The sequence below is a fragment of the Pinus tabuliformis genome, chromosome 8 (assembly GCF_031772625.1).
Source record: "Pinus tabuliformis cultivar Carrire ecotype Pingquan chromosome 8, CPIR1, whole genome shotgun sequence".
NCBI lineage: Eukaryota > Viridiplantae > Streptophyta > Pinopsida > Pinales > Pinaceae > Pinus > Pinus tabuliformis.
In genome coordinates, this window is record NC_142294.1 from 197,886,341 (window position 1) to 197,907,938 (window position 21,598).

Here is a 21,598-nt window from a genome sequence, read left to right on the forward strand (position 1 = left end):
AATTATAGTTTTATATCCATTTGAATCAAGTGCTCCTAATGAAATCAAAATTTTCCTTAAATTTGGTACATGCCTCACATCAATTAATATTTTTGTTGTCCCATCAAACATTTGCAGTTGTATACTTCCAATTCCAACAATATTACATGTTAGATCATTACCCACGTACACAAAACCATCATCAATTGATTTATATGTCTTAAACCATTCTTTATGAATACACATTTGGGTTGATACACCGGAATCTAACAACCAATGTTTACCATGATTTGACACATTAACTGATAATACTTCATCACTCATACATGAACCAGATGCCGAACCTATATCTGTCGTATTTGCCTCCTTCTTCTCTGTCGAAGAATCTACTTTTGAAGTTTGCTGCTGTCGCTTCCAGCAGTCCTTCTTTAAATGCCTTGATTTGCCACAAAACCAACACTTTAGCTTACTCTTCTTCCCTTTTTACTTTGAATGTGAGTCACTCGGCCTCGTGGAGTGTCTTTCTTTCGAACGACCTCTAACCATCATAGCTTCTAATGTAGAGGTTTCGGAATGCGACCTTCTCCTTGTTTCTTCCGATAATAAGGATGCAACTACATCATCAAACTCAATAGTTTCTGATGAACTAAGACTTATAGAAGTAACAATGTGATCCCATGATTCGGGGAAAAAGCACAATAAAGTAATAGCTTTATCCTCAGATTGAATATTTACTTATATACTTTTTAATTGCACAAAAAGAGTATTAAAAGCATTTAAATGATGAGCAATCGATGTACCTTCCTTCATTCGCAAACTGTACAACTGTCGCTTCAGGAGAATCCTATTGGTTAAGGATTTGGTCATGTACAGTTTCAGCAGTTTCATCCACAAACCAACAGTTGTTGTCTCCGACACGATATTAAACACGACATCATCAGCTAGACACAGTCAAATAGCACTTATCGGTCTTTCATCCATCTCGGCCCACTCATTATCTATGATGTTGTAAGGATGTTTGGATTTTCCCAACAACGCCTTTGCCACACCATGTTGGACAAGAAAATCGTACATTTTCACCTTCTAGATCTCGAAATTATTCTTGCCATTAAACTTCTCAATTTCAAAACGGGCACTTTGGGTTTTCGCCATTTTGTATGAGCAAAACACAATAATCTCCAAAAATCCAACTTTTAAATACCAACAATAAAAAAAAATTGCCTATGCCTTATATGACACTGCCTTTGTTGTTTTGAAAGAAAGCTGAGTTACAATACAAAAAACTGAGTATTAACGTGCACTGGAACAATGCGCCTTTCTATTTATTTTGAGTTATTGTTTAACCAACAAATTTGCGCTATTGGAAACAACACTCAAAACTAAAAAAAAAAACAGTGCAGTTTTACCAACACCACGCATTTAAGGTGGACACGCTGCAAAAAATTTCACGCAGATTTAAAAACAATTCCTCCACGCAGCAATAAATTTAAATACCTCCAGCACGCGCTCATTAAGACACAACATTGAGCACGCACAATCAGGTTTTAATACACCACTTAGTGTTAATCCTAAGCGCACAGGTAAAAAACCAATTTAAGTCGCAGATCCATGTCTCCAACTGCTGTCACTCATTGTAAAGAGAAATTAGTGAAAAAACATATAACACTGCATATACCATTTGTTCAGTGGACATACGCTGCCTGATCTACGCTCCACGCATCACAGGCACCACCATTTTGACTCGTCATTTGGAGGAGTTGTCAAAACGGAACCATCAACATACATAAAAAACACCGCACTAGCACTGTCATATATCTCCACGCAGGTTTGAAAAGCACCCTCCACGCAGGTCAGATAGCACCTCGAGGCAGCACCATTCAACGCACCTCCACGCAGTGCCAATGCAAATCAAACCACACCTCCAGCAAGCAGTTTCGGCCTCCAGCACACATATACGCATGCAGGCTTAGCATTCTTGGCCTCCAGCAATCAATTTTCACCTGCAGCAATCATATACGCACGCAGGCTTAGTATTCTTGGCCTCCAGCAATCATTTTATCCACGCAGCACACTCAGCACCCTCACACAATGCCTCCAACTGCTCTGATACCACTTTTTGGAGATCAGATGCACAACAATCAATAAAACATATACACAGCCATTAAATCATGCACACGCAACACAGGAATTTAACGTGGTTCACCCAACCAATCTCGCCTACGTCCACCAAACATAGGCATCGGCAATTCTTTATTAATGAAACAAGGGATTACATAAATCAAATCCTCACAAAATCTCACACTCCTCAAACACTCCGTATGATCATCTGATTTATAGCAAAGAGAATCTAACTGCCTCATAAATATTCTCACATCAAATTTAGGATGCATTAACTCCCTCCCAACAAACTGGAGCTAATCTAGCAACAAATTCCTATTGTTGTCACACATTAGAGATTTTTACCTAATTTACGAAACAGAAAATCTCAACAACAAATTCTATAGATTAAAGAACTTAAACTCAAGTTTTAAAAAATATCAGAATTTTGATCAAAATTAACCAAAATTGTCCATTGAAAAATTTCATTTCTTATATTAGTTAAACTTTGTGGTTATTCAATATGGACATTGGAATAATCTATTTATGGTTAACACTAAAATATTTCTTGTCATTAATATATTTTTATTTTAAATATTACATGTCAACTAAACATAGAATTAGTTACACATCATGCAATTTCAATAATATTATGTTTACATGTCTTATGGGAATTGTATATTAAGTAGTAAAAAATTACATATCTCCCTCATACTAAACAATAAATTATATTTTTTTCTTTCAATTACTTTATTTCTCAAGCTCATAAAATTAAGGTGGGCATTGAAGTATTTAAATTATAAAAGAAATTGATTTATAGACCCTAAAACATCTCTCCAATATTGAGCCAACATTTAAATGTTTACACTCACTTATGAACACTACACCATCTCTCTCATAATAGGCTTTAAAGCACCTCTTGGTGCTCAAATATTAATATTAATAATATTAAAACATATGTGAAGCAACTAAATGAAAACAAAGACAAAATGGTCCAACCCCCTAATGACACTATATAGGCAAAAAAATTCTCTATTCGGAGAAAAATGAAAAAGAGGAGACTAGATCTCAACACTTCCTTTAAATGGGAAACAAAAATGCTTATCTATTCATGGGAATATGTAGCTAGAACAAGAATAAGACCCTCAACCCACCTCAAGCACTAGTTAAGGAGGTGGCACACGATACACTCATCGAGGAATGTACTTGGTGGGTAGGAGAATTAAACCTTAAAGTTATAGGGATTTCTTTACCTCTTCCAACCTTAGTTCCCTTGGTGGTTGAGACCTTATTACCTAAGTATAATCTAAATCTTCCTATGTGACCCTTGATATATATGGCTTAACTTGGGTGAAGTTCCAATTTGAGGCACTTAGAGCAAAGTTTAAAGTGTTTACTTTTACTTGGAGGATCTTCCTTAATGAAGATCTCATTAGAGCATAGGTTGCAAAGCTTAAATGCTTCATAGATTTGGTCACAACAACACAATAGGAAATGTAATTGGACAACCATTAGGAACCTCAAAATAGTCATTTGGTACTTTTTTCCACCCAGGTGGAAACCTTATTCAAGGGATTCAAAATGATGTGCCCATTAAGGGGGGCAATAGAGTACATCCATTCTCATTAATTGCTGGAATGAAAATGGATCTTTTTGGTCATTTTCAGGTATATTGTATGATTCTCATGGATAGTGTGACATCTTCATCATCACAAAGTCACATGAGAGCCTTGTTTGGTATGTCTCAAACATTATAGGATACCATCAATTTGTAGCAAGTGGACAAGAGACAAGGAGCTTGAGGGTATCATGGGTTTAGGTGGAGTTGATTATTTTAACAAAGGCTCCACTCAAAGAAGGATTTCACTGGTGGTCACAAATGAGTTTACCATGTTTATGTGGTTATGGATTCAAGGTTCTTCCCTTCTCCTAAGGGTCATTTACATTTCCATGTGTTCAAAATATGCCACTCATAATGGGCTTGATAGTAAATCCTTTATCATTTTGTATGCCAACATCAACTAGCTCTCAAGAGCTTTGGAGTTTATCCTTCTAGGTGACTTTGACTTCTACACTAAATCCCTCTGAACTCCTCTTTGTCATTACTCATAGAATATATTTTGTGTCTAAGAGATAGATCTATAGTTAGTGGGGCTCCACTAGATATATAATGATGCATTGGGGCCCCTCATCAACTATGATTAATACATTTTTCACTTTGGGGAATCCCATGAGTTGTTAATTATTAATGATTTCATATGTTTCCCATATTATTAATTTGTCATTTGCTAACCTCATGGAAGAGGCTACAAGTGTTGTTGATTATGTCCTATCTAGCCAAAACCTCCAACCCTTTATTCCTAAATTCTCTATTTTCCCATCCCTATCATGATTATGCTCTTCTTTCATTCTCTCTCTTGGTTGATACCATCCTTCCTCACAAAAACCCTAGAAGAAAGACGAGGGGGTATAAGAAGAATCAATTTCAATTCCATCTAGTTTTAGGAAAGAATGGCATCTTCTTGCCTAGTCGATATAAAAAATATAAATGGAATTTTCACTTGGAACAATCTAAGAGGATGAGCGCAACAAGTGGCTTCCACACTGGATTGTTTCCTAGTCACGAAATCCATTATGACTCGGGAAATACTCTTAGACACATCCATTCTCCCAAGTCATATTTCTGATCATTGGCCTATATGTATTAATATTGAAAAACATACTTAACCGAGTAAAATTCCCTTTCATCTAGAAAAGTTTTGGTTAGTGTCTAGATTTTAAGGCTAACATAAAGCAGTGTTGGGAGGAGCAGGTACCAATGGAAGGCACATCTATATATAAGCTCCAAAATTAACTCAAATATATCAAATGGTAGCTCGAAGTCTAGAATGAAACAAAATTTAGCAATATTTTTGAGGAAAAGCATAGACTAGAAAAGATGGAAATAACACAATAGGAAGCCATTTTGCATGGCCAATCAAAGAAAAATCCACCACTCTTACTGATCTTGAAGAGAGATAAAAGTAGGAAGAAAACATTTAGCAAAAAAAATTGAGGGTGCGATGACCTAGGGAGGGGGACAGAAACACAACATTTTTCCAAAAATCCATCCTACAACATCACTATCATAATCACATTTCCTTCCCTAAAAGGAATGAAGGAGTAAATTATAGAAATTAAGATATAGCTTAAGAGCTAATATGTTACTCCTAGGATATTCTTATTGGCAACATGATGCTTGTCAGGTTGGAATTGATGTGAAAAAGTCACTATGCTCGTGCATGATGATCAAATGGTTGCAAAGGATGTTGTGTAGGAGACTATGATGATGGTTTCAAAGGAGTTGTGGGAGGTTTTATAGGATCTCGAGATGCCTAGTGAGGTGATGTAGTAGCCTGGAAAATTTATGGGAAAATTATCTAAGATTTTCTTCAAGATTAACTATCTTCGCTAGGGGACAGTTATGCATAGTGCAACATTACTATTTCTTCTCTGGATTTCCCATATTTTTCCTACAACAATCTTATTTTGGAGCCAAGCTTATCCACTTGACAATGCCTCAAGCTAAAGAAAATTAAAAACCAAGAGCAAAACCATTGAATTTCCTAAGATAATGATGCAATTGAAGGCGTTTTAACATCTATCTGATCCGGTCAAAGTTTCCATCAACAAAATCCATTTATTTTCCCATGGTAAACACAAGGAATTGAAAATTTAAATGTCCAAGGAGATCGATCAACTTTATGTGCATTTTGTTAAAATCCATTGTCTCCGGCACTGATATTACACAATTTTTTTTACTTTTGATCATATTTTTATGGAACAAGTGTGAGGAAGTGCAATTGGTGATTCTCCATAGTTGAGTTGAAGGTTGGATCTAAAATGCTCAGTTTAATTAGATATGGCTTAATACATTTCTAATAATTGCATAATTAAGTGCACCAGTGTGCAAGGGATTAATTATGCACGATATTGGTGCACCTTTTTATAATATCATTATAGGAGTAGAAACATCAAATCTATTCCGACGATGATACCTTTACTCACACTATGTAAGGATATTTTGGTTGTACACATAGATATTAAATTATATGCATAATTAATGTGATTGTACACACTTTTTAAGAGGTTTGAAGCCTATGTTTATTGCAGAAATAGATCTTAACATATGGAAAAATATGTTGTAGGGTTGAAATATATCAATAGGAATAATAGAGATTAGTGCCTTGCTCACTAAGGGAAGAAGTTTTTTATGACATAAATTTGCGTTCAAATATTTTTGTGTGTGCCTTGTTCATCAAAGTAAAAGTAGAGATGCTATATGAAAAAGTTTTTGTCGGTTACCTATGACTTCAATGAGCTTGTAATCACGTTGTTCTAAGCTTGTCACACCTTGCAACTTAATGTCCTCTTGATTAATGAACAAGTTTTTGTAGGGATATGTATGGTTTCATGAAGTAGAGGTCAAGTGGCATCCTTGTTTATATCCACCTATAGCAAGGGATTGTGGTCTACTGTGCAAATGAGAGAAAGCATGGATGGACATAGTACTAATAACAATGTTTATATGGCAGGGACATATATATCTTGGTGTAGCTACTGTTGTTTTGAATTATAGGCTCATGATGATATTGTTAAGTTGTTTCAATGAGTATGAGTTGGCTGCTAAGGTTACATGAGGTTGAACATCAGCGAGAGGACCTTATGATGTATTGTTGTTTCCAATTTTTGGTTTGTATATGGACAAAGGAATAATGACTAACAATGAGTTTTGCAAGGTTAACATGGTAATAGTTTATGGTTTGAAAAGTGTAAAGGCCACTAACATGTATAACATTGTTTGAATTGATTCCTGCAGGGTTGTGGAAATTCATGAAGACAACATGGAGTCTTTGTTACTTTATTGAGGGGGTTTCACAGTTTTTCCCTGGTTGAAGTGATGATGCTATCTATGATTTAATGGTGCTATGTCTTAGCAGTTTGCAAGGTCTAGTATTATTACTAATTGCATAGTTAGTACCTTTCTTGCACCAATAAAAGTCAGATTTTGGATTGAGGGTTAATTTATGTTTGTATCACGAATGTTTGTGCCTACAAGTTTTATTTATGAGTCAATTAAAAGTGTTGGCTAGAGTGATAAATGGTGAAGTCAAAGTAATGAAATTGTTAACAACCTTTGATGGCAAGATGAGCTCAGTGAGATATGAATAAATGTCATTGATGGTAAAAATTTTGTTACATCTATGGAGATAGGGTTTGATAGTGTTTGTCATTGATATCATGGCTAAGAGAGAGGGATTTTTTCATTACATTTTTATGGTTGATCCAGGGGGATCCATTGATCCAATTGCACAAGTGTTCAAAGTGTCATCATCAATATTCATGGGTGTTGTTCAGTGTCGTTGTCACTTCAGTTCAGCTTCAACAAATCGATATTCTTGGTTATGATCAGGTTGTTCAGGTAATGTTCATAGTTATGGTTTCATGGTGTTTAGTTGATGCGATGTTGTATCTGGCTATCGACTTATGTCATGGACAGTTCCGCCAGGGATTGCTCGACAACATGTGTTTTTTCATTCAACTTTGCAGGATTTATGATTGATATAGTCGATTGTGTAAAAGGATTCAAAGTTAAAGTACCTCGTTGACAACATAGTCTTATCATCATCGCCACCAGTGTGAGTTACAAATATGTGATGATCATCGTCGTTCAATGTTGACGAATGTGCATGAGACAACAAGGATTTACAAGGGTTGATCATCTAGTAAAGGCTTCAGGTTCGCTGATGTCGCTTTGCAGAGCTGACATGGGTCTTGAAAAGTTAAAAGAAACTCTTTACCTGAGCCTAGACCTAAACCTTAACTCCTGAGCTATCTTTTCATCATTTGTTTACCCTAAGACTCCTATGTTCATAAACCTAATACATAAATCCTAATGCATATTTTCAAACCCTAAACCATATATTCATCCTCCCAAAACCTTAGTCCTAACCAAAAACTATGTATTAAATACATTAAACAAAGCCTAAAGTTCTAAAACCGAAGTCCTAAACCCTTTATACACCCATCGGCCTTGTTTAACTATGTAAAACATTTTGAAATGTAATGCACGGCCCTAACCATAGCCAAACTACATCGGAATTGGGTGCATGTGAACGGTTATAGGTTAGCCATCAGGTTTCATAAGCCGTTGGTCACAACTGTAGACATGACCATATCGGGGGACCACCACCATGTGAACACTGCATAGAAACCATCATAGGTCAAAAATAACTGTGTGGGGAATTGACAACGTCAGAAGCACAATGGATTGTTAGTCATGTGAACATTGTTGAAAATTCATCGAGGTTAGCAGTTACCATGCCGTTGACACAATCGGCAAACTAGAGGGTGGTCACATGAAAACCGTCACCACAGATCGAAACCACTGTGACCCAAAACTGCCAATATAACCACTCTCCAAATAGGTGTTTACTTGCGGTGTTATCGCCCTCCGCCTCATTAGCTAATCACTAATAGTTTCGAGCTTAATATAAAGTTTTGTTTTGGTTTTGTTATTAAATTTCGTTATCAGTTAATAGGAGGACCATGACATAATTCAACCATAATTCAACCCTTCAAGTAAGCACATTCACGCCAAATTGAGCAAGAGTGGTTATGACACATCTAAACACTGTATAAAGGAGCATTTGTAGCCTTGTGAAGAGTTATTGAGGATTAAGAGTGGTTTTAAGCTTTTGTATGCGGGTTCTGGAGGGATAGAGGTGATTTTGTTTTTAGTGTTTCGGGAGAATTTAGAGTTGGATTTGGAAACCATAAGTGGCTTTGGAAAGCTGGTTCAGAGAGCTTTCTAATGACACAGGTCATAATTGCCTCTGGGCAATTTCAGTCTATCCAAATCACTATGTAATTGACTTCTTCTTCTCATTCCTAATAAAAATGGTCACACATCTTGAAATCAGACCCGGAGACGTAGTCTATCAGGGATGAATTCTGTAATCAATCTTGTTGTGTGGTATATCTATCTCTTTGTTGTTCGCACTTCTATTTTTCATCTTAATTATGGTTTATTAGCTATCGTAGATTGTTCTGCTCTAACAAGTTTCCTTGTTTTCTGTGCTTTCGATTATCATTCAAATCACTAATGGCTACTCAATTCTACATTAGTATTTAGTATATGGTAATTTCAGATCATATAATTTGGTACCAAAGTAGATTTCATTTGTAGAATGTGCCATTGAATGTTAACCAGGACAAAGTCGCATCGAGGAGAAGGAATCCTTGAGCAGATCGATCCAGAGATTGGAAAGCAATGAGTCGTTCAAAAATCGGCCATGTCAAGACCTGATGCAGGTTAAAAAACTGAGACTAAGATGAGTGAAAAATAGCTTCATAAGGTGTTCTCAACCATGCAACAGATCTTGGGAGAATTGTACGAAGACAAGTAGGTGAGAGATGTAGTTTCTTCCTCGAAGGCATCAAAGAAGGACAAAGGGAAAGGCAAGGAAGATAAACCTCCTTCACCTCCATCATCTCCATCATCCTCTTCTTCTTCTTCTTCTTGCAGTGAAGCATCTAAAATGGATAAGAAACGTAAGAAATCATATCCTTTGAAACTTGATGTTAAATTTGAGTTACCTATTTATGATGGTGAAATGAATCCTGAAAAGTTATATAACTCCATAAAGTAGTTAGAAGTGTGTTGTCACATTCAGAACATTTCTAAAGATAAAACTAAAATTCAGTTAACTACACTTAGAATGGGGGGAAAAACTTTAATCTGGTGGGAAAGAAAACTCAGTTAGATGTTAAGCATACAAGAAAAGTTATCTCTTCATGGTCTAAGTTTTTTAAAGCTCTTAGGAAATAGTTCTATCCTTTAGGATACATGGAGCAAGTTGTTATTGATTGGGAGCATCTGAGGCAAGGTAAAGGGCAGAATGTTCAGGAGTTTACTTAGCAATCTAGGAAGAAGGCATTGGCACTTAGTATTTCATTGGATACACGTGAAACTTTGTTAAAATACATCAACAATTTACATTCATATTTGCAACATACTTTATTAATGGTTAATCTTGATGATTTTGACGAGGTGTGTGTTTAGGCCATACATATTGAATAAGTTGGTAGATCATTCAAGTTTCCATCTCAGTCATCTAAAGAGATGGAAACTAGAGAATCCAGAGACAATAAGGGGAACATTTCAAAGAGAAAGAAATCAACGATCGTCAAGAAGGAAACACCTACCTATTCTCATTGCCACAGAATTGTTCATGATGAATTGAAGTGTTGGAAATTTCGTCCAGAACTTAAGCCCAAAAATTTCCTTAAGGCGGAGGATGAAAATAAGACCATTGCACCAGTCCAGTAGGATATACGTTTAGATTTAGGTGATGAAAGGAGAATAATCTCCATGGTTACGACAGCTAAAACTTATGATATTCGTTCAATTTCGAAAACTAATGTATCTTCTTCTAACATAAATACTTCACATGAGGATAAACAAGTTGAACTCTTCCACATAAGGATAACTTCTAAGCATACAAAGATTGGCAAATGTTTGATAGTGGATCGCAAGAAAATTTAATATCTGGGCATATAGTTAATCAATTGGGATTGGAGACATAGAATCATTGAAGACCATACCCATTAGGTTGGATTAATAAATCAATGAAGATACATGTCACAAAGCAGTGTTGGTTAAAATTTGCAATTACATCTAAGTACATTGTTGAAGTGGAGTTAGATGTGGTCCCAATAGACATATGTGGGGTTTTCTTAGGAAGTCCTTATCTTTATGATATAAATGTAGTGTTTTACAGAAGAGAACATAAGTATCACCTAAAGAAAGAGTGGGTTGAATTTATTGTTAGGGCACATAAAGTCAAATAAAACTTGGATTTAATTGTTACAAATCAACCTAAGCAGTTTATAAGTTCAAGTAAATATGTACTCATGGTTATTAAGGAACAACATAAGGTTGATTGTTCGAGATGCGAGATTCAGTTTATAGATCAATTGGTTAAGGTGGTTAATTCTTTTCCAAGAAATATTATTCATGAACAGGATGAGCAACATGAGATACATTTAATGCCCTATAAAAATCTTCTTAAAGATAGAATAAATATCAATTCATTTATTCAACTGAATTACAGAAGCTATCATTATCAGTAGTGTATTGCAGGGAATGGTACATGTGAGTCCAGTCAGAGACTTGTTTCAGATGGTATGTATATTTTTAGTTTCAGTGTTGGGGAAAGTCATTGTTACATTTATTTGGTATTTCATCATCATTTCATGCTTTTGAAAGTAATGGAACCCCTCTTCAAGTGGAGAGGAAGTCTATAAGCTTTCATGACAAAGCTTTCTCAAAAGTAGATGTAAAGTTTCCATACCATGGTTTGAAAGCTAATGCATTAAGTGAAAGTGTTATTCAATGGAAATATCAGTTCATAGACAGTGATTCAAGTAAATCAACAATTAGTTAGATACTTTCAAAATCAAACTAAGTTGCAGTAATCTTTACATTACAGTTGGATGAGTTATGGACATCAATTTCACTTATTAATGAGTCAACAGGAAAGTAAATCGAGTTAGGTAATTGATATGAAGTCAAAATAAAAGGAGTCTTTGAATATTTCAGTTATTCTAGAAAGTAGATTCTTAATACCCATAAGATGTATTGAACAAAGTTCTACAAATATTGTTTTGAAAGATGTTTCTAAATCACTGACTCATAATTATTAATGGAAAGAATTTAATTGCCATGTTGATAACATATTGTTTTCCCATCGTCGTAAGTTGTTCATACTATGGATGGAAGAAACAGGTTACCGAATCTTAAAGGTATCATGGTCAGCATCATCAAGGTCATCATCTACACGTGATTGATCAAATGTATTGGTACATTGTCAGGTCAAGATGGAAAGAGAGGGAGTTATACCCTCATCGACTAATTGTTTACTCAAACCTTTTATGGTGCAAAAGCTTTCAAGTGGAGAGGAAAGACCCAGGAGGATCCATCGATCCAATTGCACAAGTGTTTGAAGTGTCATCATCAGTATTCATGGTTGTCATTGAGTGTCGTCATTGCTTCACTTCAGCTTTGACAGATTGAAAATGTTGGTTATGACGAGGTTGTTGAGGTAATGTTCATAGTTATGGTTTCATGGCATTCAGTTGATGTGATATTGTATCTAGCTATCGACTTATGTCATCGATAGTTCTGCGAGAGTTTGGTTGACGACATGTGTTTTGTCGTCCGACTTTGCAGGATTATGATTGATATAGTCGATTGTGTAAAAGGATTTAAAGTTAAAGTACCTTGTCGATGACGTAGTCTTATCGTCATCGCTACCAGTGTCACTTAAAAAGATGTGATGGTTGTCATCGTGCAATGTTGACAAATGTCACACGAGACCACAAGGATGTACTAGGGTCAATCATGTGGTAAAGGCTTCAGTTTCACCAATGTCACTTTATAGAGCTGACATGGGTCTTGAAAAGTTAAAAAAAAACTCTTTACCTAAGCCTAGACCTAAACCTTAAATCCTGAGCTATCTTTTCATCATTTGTTTACCCTATGAATCCTATGTTCATAAACCTAATGCCTAAATCCTAATGGATTTTTTGAACCCCTAAGCCATACATTTATCTTATGCTAAAACCCTAGTCCTAACCAAAAACTATTTATTAAATACATTAAACAAAGCCTATAGTTCTAAAACCTAGGTTTTAAGCCCTTTATACACCCCTTGGTCGTGTTTAACTATGTAAAACATTTTAAAATGTAATACACAACCCTAACCGTAGCCAAACAACATCAGAACTGATTGCATGTGAACGGTTACAAGTTAGCCGTTAGGTTTCCTAATCTTTAGGTCACAACCACACACATGACTGTATCGGGGGACCGCCACCATGTGAACATTGCATAGAAACCGTCACAGGTCAAGGATAACCGTGTGGGGAATTGACAATGTCAAAACCGCAGTGGGTTGTTAGTCATGTGAACAACGCTAAAAAGCTGTCGATGTTAGCAATTACCATGTCGTTACTGCAACCACTGGAGGATCTACCAGACATCAATTTGACTGCTAAATTCTACCACACATCAATTTGACTGCTAAATTCTACCACACATGTTATGGAACCTATATACTTTTTGTACACTAATGAATCAACCAAATCTGAATCTGAATCTATTGATAACTTCAAAATATGTATGATAAAAGTAGGCTAGGTTTTATTATATATACGAGCCCATGCATTTTCATCTTCTAATTTAATTTTTTCAGTGTACTTCTCCATCCATTCCAACATAAATTCAGAATTGTATGCAACATATAAATGTAATGCATCCCACTCCTTCGCATCTACAATGAAAAATGTATTTTTTCAATGAATTAATAATTATTTAAAGCCATGTAATATAAAACTTAAGGTATAAATAATTCTTAACATTTTTTTATACCTTTTATCCTATTTGAAGTCCCTTCACCCTCTATTTTTTCTCCTTCAAATGATTGAGATTGGTTATAATTCCTTAATCATAGAGCTTCAAGATGCAATTGAGGTAAGTACTCACTCAAATGAACCATGGCCTTGAAAACCATGTATCCCTCAACTATGGACCCTTCTCGTCGAGCCTTTCACCTCACAAATTGTTTTAAGACCTTCATATATCTCTCCACGAGCCACATTGTTCAAATATGAATAGGACCACACTGTTCAATCTCTTCTACTAGGTGTACAAATACCTGCCACTCCTAAGGGACACTATCAGTGTGAATCATACTAGCTCTGTGGCTTGAGGTGTTGCCCCAACAATTGACAAATGATCCCAAATCTCCTAAATCTTGGTTAGCAAGGGGTCTATGTGTTCCCATTTGTACATCCTTATGCATCTCAACTTCTCCTGCAGGCACATCTCAACTTCTCCTCCAAGAACATCTTTTGCTGCTTGGAATTTCCTTGGTAAATCGTGGAAAGTGTATCACACATCTCTTTTGTTGTTCTCTTGGCAACTATGTGTGATACAATGTGATCCTGAACACCATCAAGGATAACCCTCTTTTCCCTCGCCATCTACTTCTTGTACTCCTTTAGCTAATCTGCATCCACCGGAACTGTTACGCTGCATTATATGTCTATTCAAGCCATATTCATTTGGAAGGAAGGACATCCTTGCCTTCCAGATGACATAGTTGGATGCACCGTCTAACCTGCCCTCATCTCACAGTTGAGCAGTGGCCATCTCAAATGATGTTGAAACTATCCTCTTCCATCCTCATCAACTTCTACTAGGCTATTCAAACTCCCTTTTGGAGTGAGAAAAAATTCTCACAATGATTTTTGATCTACAAGGGAATTCAAACTTCTTGATAGTAGAAGTTCCTTGAGGAAACTTTTCCCTCTATGTGCTCTCTTAATCCTCCTGATGCTAGTTCTTCTCTAGTAACCTACTGCAAAAATTGTTGAGTCCAGCTAGAGATATTCTCTATGAAAAATACTAGCTACTCCCTTTGTGTTTGGAAACCCTCAATATGGATAGATCAAATTTTTTGCCACTCTTAGAAAAATGGATTATCTTGAAGAGTTTGACCTCTTGCCCAAGGTGACTACAAGCTCTCGACTAGTCATCCATGTTGTGGTAACATGTGAAAAATTAGAAACTAGAATCCTATTGCAGCAACTAAAAATTAATCTTCTCATTGTTAACTAAATTTAACAATTTATTTATTGTTTCCTACAACAAAAAGAACTTGGGAAAATTGGTGCAATAGTTGAGGGTTTTATTATTATGCAATAGTGAAATAATATGAGTACAACTTGATGCCGAAACTCGCAATCCTACCAAGAAATAATGGCTAGAAAATCTAGTGAGGATAAATTCCTCATTCCACATTGAAATATCGACACTGACCTCAGCTCAAATTGAGGCATCCAAGCACTGCATCACCCTAGCGCAGTTGTTGTTTCTCTCATCTTGGAACAACTTCTCCTCAAACCGATTTACGAGTTGACGTATAGGAAAAAGTCTCTCGTGGCCTCTAACCTCTCACCGACTTCCCTGAAATTTTATTTCTGCCTAGCAAATTGACTTTGCCTCTAGAGGCTATTACCGTGTCAATCCGTGTGAGTTTCTAGAATATTCACACGTTGACTTAATTATTTTTTATTAATCAGTAATATTCCATAATCTTAGACTCAGAAAATATTTAAAAACTTACTAATAATCTAATGAAATAATTTCTAGGTGGAATTGCCAAAAAAACATTATGAATTTTGGAGATCTCAAGCATTCTAGCCTCTCCAAAAAATTTTAAGGCTATAACACATTTGATGCTTCAAAAAATAACATCTACAAATGGGCACAAATAGTTTGGAAACAATTCACACTTCAGCCTAGGTAGTTCCAAGTGAGTAGTCCTTCCCCTCTTTACCTCTCGAAATTTTTCTCCTCTCTACCTCTCTAATGACATTTTTGGCCTCAGACAAATGAAATGACCTCTTTCTCGTAACTCACATTGGGATTTTTGGTTGCTCTTATTGAATACATGGCCTCTCTGCAGAATAATTTCAACCTCCCTTTTCCTACCTCTCTAGCACTGGAGAAACCACTAGGACACTCTATAGAATTCTCCTCCAAATTTCTCTGTTGCTTCCTCTCTTGGATGCTCTCTCTATCTAGAAATTTCTCCCTTGTTGAATCACTAAAATAGGGTAGCTCTATCTGCCATGGTAACTCACTCTCCCTCTTGTGTATGTCTCCATCCCATTGCCTTTCTCTTATAATCTCTAATTGCAGCTTCAATTACCGTGATTAGAGCCATATCAATGACTAAGATCATTTCAGACTTGATCCAAGTCATTTTTTGGAAGTAGCTAGCGCATAAGTTGATTTTCTCAATTAATTCACTTTAATTAACCATGTTTCTTAAGTTAGACATAGGAAATATCTAAATTATGGCTAATTAATTTAATTAAGGTCTTTCACAATCTTATCTCGTGAAATTTTATATAAGTTTTGGAGATCTGGTGTCATATGTTACCAAATCAATACAACACTAACAAAATTCTCTCTCAAGCATGATCATCCCTCTCCTGGTTATTTATTTGATTTAATACTCACAGTGTTATTGTCTAGTATGCCAACCTTCATAACTATCCAGTGCTATCACTTTCTCTCACTCTATGCTTATTTCCTCACTAGACTCCTCATTCCTGGTTATGGCTCCTTTCATCTGTCCAGCTTGCCACTAATATCACTCATTTATCTAGGCCACATTCATGGCGCTAACTTGCTAGCTTGGCTCTCCTATCCATATGCCTCATCATTCTATTATTTTTCCTTTTCGCCCTTCTAGTGCATCCATCATGACTCGTGAGCCTACTATGGTTTGCGAGGGAGCTACTTATTAGCAGGAATGATCAAGTCAAGGTAGTACACATACTCATCACGGATTGGAGCAAACAACTGCTCAGTTTAGAGAAATATTCGAGTGTCCCATTCAGGACAAACTCACTTATGCAAAGATAGAAGGGACCTCATAAATGCATCAACTCTAGATAACAAGGTTCTAGCTAAACTTGTTGATTGGGTGGGGCACATTCGGGCATACACATGGGTGCTCTAACTAGTACATGAACACAATGGACTTGTACTGACATATAAAATTCCTTTTAGGTAGGGTTCTCTTAGATTACCATGAACATAGAGTAGACCTCCTCCACTCCATTGAGCATTTGCATCAACACATGAAGGAGGACCTATATCAACACCTAGAGTGAGCAACACCTTTGCATCCTTCCCCAGTTAGAGGCAACAACAAGTACCCTATCCAAGTTGCAACCATTGATTTAGACCCTTCTATTTAGTATTTTGTCATCTGTATAGCTTTTAAATTTCTTGTTTCCTCAATTGGCTTTTAAATTTCTTGTTTCCTCAATTTCTTGTGTCTCTCTAAGGGGGGTGAATTTTTAGACATGGTTGAGTTTTCCTGGTGGCCAACCATTTGAAAATTGTCAGTGTTTTCTTATAATCTTTTGTTTAAAAAACAACAATATTTAACTGCACAAAAAAAAGTTTTATTCAGTAGGATTTTGATAATTTTTTATTACAAGTTTTAATGATATTATTTTATCTAATTTTTGAAAATAAAATGTGTCATAATTTATATATAGAAAAAAGATATATAAATAAAAGACAATCTCATTATCATTATGAATCACAAAACTTTAAAATCTCACCTAATTATTATATTTAAAAAATTCAATATTTACAATAAATAATCTATTTATCTAATCAAATATGTAGAAAATGATAATCACGACCGCCTGAAATACCCTAATTAAGAAGTGCCCAGTATTCGGTTAATTATACAAGTTTACAGTGTTTTCTTGTTTTCTCAATGCAAGGCGAAATTTCCATCCAAAATTCTATTGACAAGTTCAGTTAGAGTCAAGCCATTCCGCTAGCCAGTCACTGTTAATATCCGATACTGTTTTCCGAGAACGAGGGATGTGCATGATCAAGCGTCCCCAAACGGCGATAAATAATTCTAATAACTAATCATTTTAATTCTGATCTATTCTGATTGTATTGTATTATTTCAAAAAATGATATATTGTAAAGTGTGATTTTGGTTTTTAGTTACTGTAAATATTTTGTAGCTAAGATGTGTCAAAGTCAATGCCATGTATCGTTACCTATACCAGAACGTTTATATCATAAATATCAAATATGTAGAAAATGATAATGAGGACTTCCTGAAACAGGAGAAATACACTTAAGAAGTCTGCAGGATTCGCTTAATTACACAAGTTTACAGTGTTTTCTCAATGCAAGGAAAAATTTCCGTCCAAAATTCTATTGACAAGTTCAATTAAATTCAAGCCATTCGTAGTCCAATGACTGTGCTGGCAGAAGATTTCAGCTGGATCTGAAAATCCTGATGAAGACAAATATGGAAACCTGGTCTTTAAACAATAGCCAACGAAAGATTCATAATAGTGAAATCAACCTTTACCAGGGAAGGCCACCCACAATAATTTAATGTGCAATTGGTCAAATTCAACCCAGAAGCCAAACCCAATAACTTCAAGTCTTCAGCTAGCCAATCAGCCAAACGGCGATAAATATTGTCAAGTGTCATCTCCGTTGCCTTTAGACGAGTAATCAAACTGGCATTCTCTTCTTGCAGACGTCTTAGACGGCTGCCTGGGCTCAATTTTTCACTGGCCTCCTCCTGATTATTGTTATAACAAAACCGTGGGCTGGTAGTAGGGTTACCATTAATAACAGGAGATGTGGAAGAGGGATGCAGTTCGGGCCTGTGATGTGCGCTAGGGTTAGGGTTAATGGTTCGATAAGTGGGAATGTAATCGCGTGGGTGGTCTGGTCCGGGAGCGTAATGCGAGCTAGGGTTAGGGTTAACGGGAGTAGCGATGGCAGTGTAATCAGGTGGAGTATCGAATACAATACCGCCATTTTTCCTTTTCCGCACGAGGAACGAAGTGGTATTGAAGGGAGCAGGCGGATGATACAGATAATTACTCCTCTAGTTCTCTGGGCAAACCCTTGGATCTCCTCGCATATTATTAATTTTGAACCAAACGAAGGGAATGTGGAGAGAGTAATGAAGGATTAACGGATGGAATTTTGAAATGAAAGAGAGGTAGCAGAGTTTGATCGAACGTAATACAATCTTTAACTTATATATAACCCAATAGTCGGTCATAGTCCGGAAACTGCTTGGCACCAACCACCTCTTTGAACCTCCATCCAAAGTTACCATTGTGTTTACTTCTAGGTGTCTTTGACTTCTAGACTAATTGCCTGTGAACTCCACTTTTTCATTTGATGCAGCCCAGGCCGCTCCCAGGCCACTTCTACCAGGATCTTCTAACCACATGCATATAAACCATGCACTTCAACACACTCCAGAGTGTACACTTGAATTCATTTCTGAAGCTTACTTCAATCGTAGTAATCTCAGGACAAAAAAAAACCAGGCTTGAATTTAAACACACGGTATTATGATAACTATACTCGTTTACACACAACGATCTTGAAGAAACTTTCAGAAGAAACCTGCCATGCGCCTACCGTGTATATATCTTCACTTACGCACATAAGTTCTCCCCTTTCCTTGATTCCGACACTGGTTATCTTCACATTCGGTCTTACGCAACACAATAAACGTATATATGTTACCATATATGTGCCCACGGCCTCGCATTTATGCAACACCAGGCTATATATATATATATAAGTTATGTTTTGTAATTGAACACTAGCATAACAGGTGTAACAAAGAACAAACCTCCAATTGGATTTAACCGTGTGCATCCAATATACATAAACATCCACCGGCGGCAATTATAGGAACACATGCATCAGCTTACAATTGTTGGGTATTTTTCAAATGGGAAAATACCAAAACCAAACAAACATTAACACCACAGAGGCTTCCACTGTTACAGGATCTTTACTCATAACAGATTATTACACAGCCAAAAAAAACATTTTTTATTGCTTAAAATATAAAGACTGAAACAACATTCATCCTCGTTGCTGAGAGGGATTCACCACAAAGATACATTCAACAAAACACTACTCTGTTTTCACCCTGAGAATTTACTGAGCTGGGTAAAATTCTCATTTACATTCACTGACTGTGAAAACACATTACTTACTGGTGTAAAACTATTTTTACACATACTGCTGTAAAAATATTTTACACATACTTCTGTAAAAACATTTTACATATGCTGGTCAAAATAAACAAAACATTATTTGCCCAAAAAACTTACTGCGCATTACAAAATGGTAATCTATGCACTGCTGTGCATTTCCTCTTGCAAAAACAAACACCAAAGATCACACAAAGAAAATACATGCGCTCCACTTTGCTCTTTTTCATGCATTGTTGTGCACTCTTTTCTTTCGCTCACCAAGCTCTCACAACTCATGAAATTCATACGTCCTTCATTACATAACGCAATTACTTTGGGTATACATTATGTCCAAATGACCATACCTCCGTGCATATATAAAAAATAAAATTTAAAACCCTTACCTATTCTCTACGGTAACAATTAATTCATTAACTATTTTACCGTGGTCAACCAAAAATGAAATTCACTCCACGCAAAGTCATTAATGTATGTTCGTATGCAGGTTTGGAGCAATCGACGGTGGAGGATGAAGAAGCAAATCGGACGGCGGAGATTGATATCGGAAGGCAGTTTAATGCTGAGCTTTACCTCCCGATATGTCAGAGATGCTGATGTGAGGTGAGAGCCACGCATCTTCACCAAATCGCATCGGAGCCAAACATACGGAAACTACTTTTTCGGAAAAGCGGTGCGATATGCTTCTGGGCGGTTTTGTGGTTTCGTGCTGGTGGTTTTGGGTGAGAACGCATGGCTGCGTTGAAATTATAACTTCAACACTCCCCTTTAATTTCAACTGCTAGGCATTCAATCTTACCGAAGCACTTCCTCACATGGAGGGATTCCCCAACACTGCTGTTAGAAAAATATCTTCCTCACATAGAGGGATTCACCAACTGCTTCTGATGCAGTTCATAAACAAACAAAGTTGTCTTCCTCTTAATAGAGGGATTAACCTGAAACTGTGCTTAAGAGCACCTTCCTCATGACAGAGGGATTCACCATAACAATGTGCTGAAGAGCATCTTCCTCTTGACAGAGGGATTCACCTGTGACTATGCCCAAAAGCATCATCCTCTTGATAGAGGGATTTACCACACTATGCTGAAAAGCATCTTCCTCTTGACTAAGGGATTCACCAAATGACTGTTTCAAATGCAGTTCCAAAACAATCAATCATTGCACTGCTGTGTGTGCAAACTCATTACATTGTTCTTTTATGCTGCTGCATATTCTCTGCTGCACTGTTGTGCCATCTTCTTTGCTGCGTCTACCCCACACTGCTGTGTCTACACTTGCACTGCTTGTGCACTTTTCAAAGACCAAATACTCTGTCTTTTCTGGAACAATTACACTGTCCCAACTTACAAATTTACACTGCTGTGTGTAAACATTTCTTTGCAAACTCTTCATTGTTGTGCCTTCCCTTTCTCACATTCACACTGTTGTGTGAGAATTCTTTACTTGCGCACTTATGCGTGCTTCCCTTCTTCACAATGGGAAAACTTTTCTTCACGTTGTTGCGTGCTCCCCTTCACTCATTACAATCATACTTCTGTTGTGTGTCATTTGCATTTCAGATGCAACCAACACACTCACTGCACTTACATTTACTGCTGTAAAAAAAAATTCTTTACATGTGCTGTTGTCCATTACCTTTCATTTCTTCAACAAAACTTCATGCTGCTGCATTTTCTTATTTGCATTGCTGTGTGCTTCTCCTTCTTGTCATCATGTTGCTGTCCATAACTTGTTGTTGTGTTGCTTCTGCAATTTGTACTGTGGCTGCCTTTTGTTTCATCATACTGTTGTGCCCATGCTCTTGGCACTTCATTCTCCATAC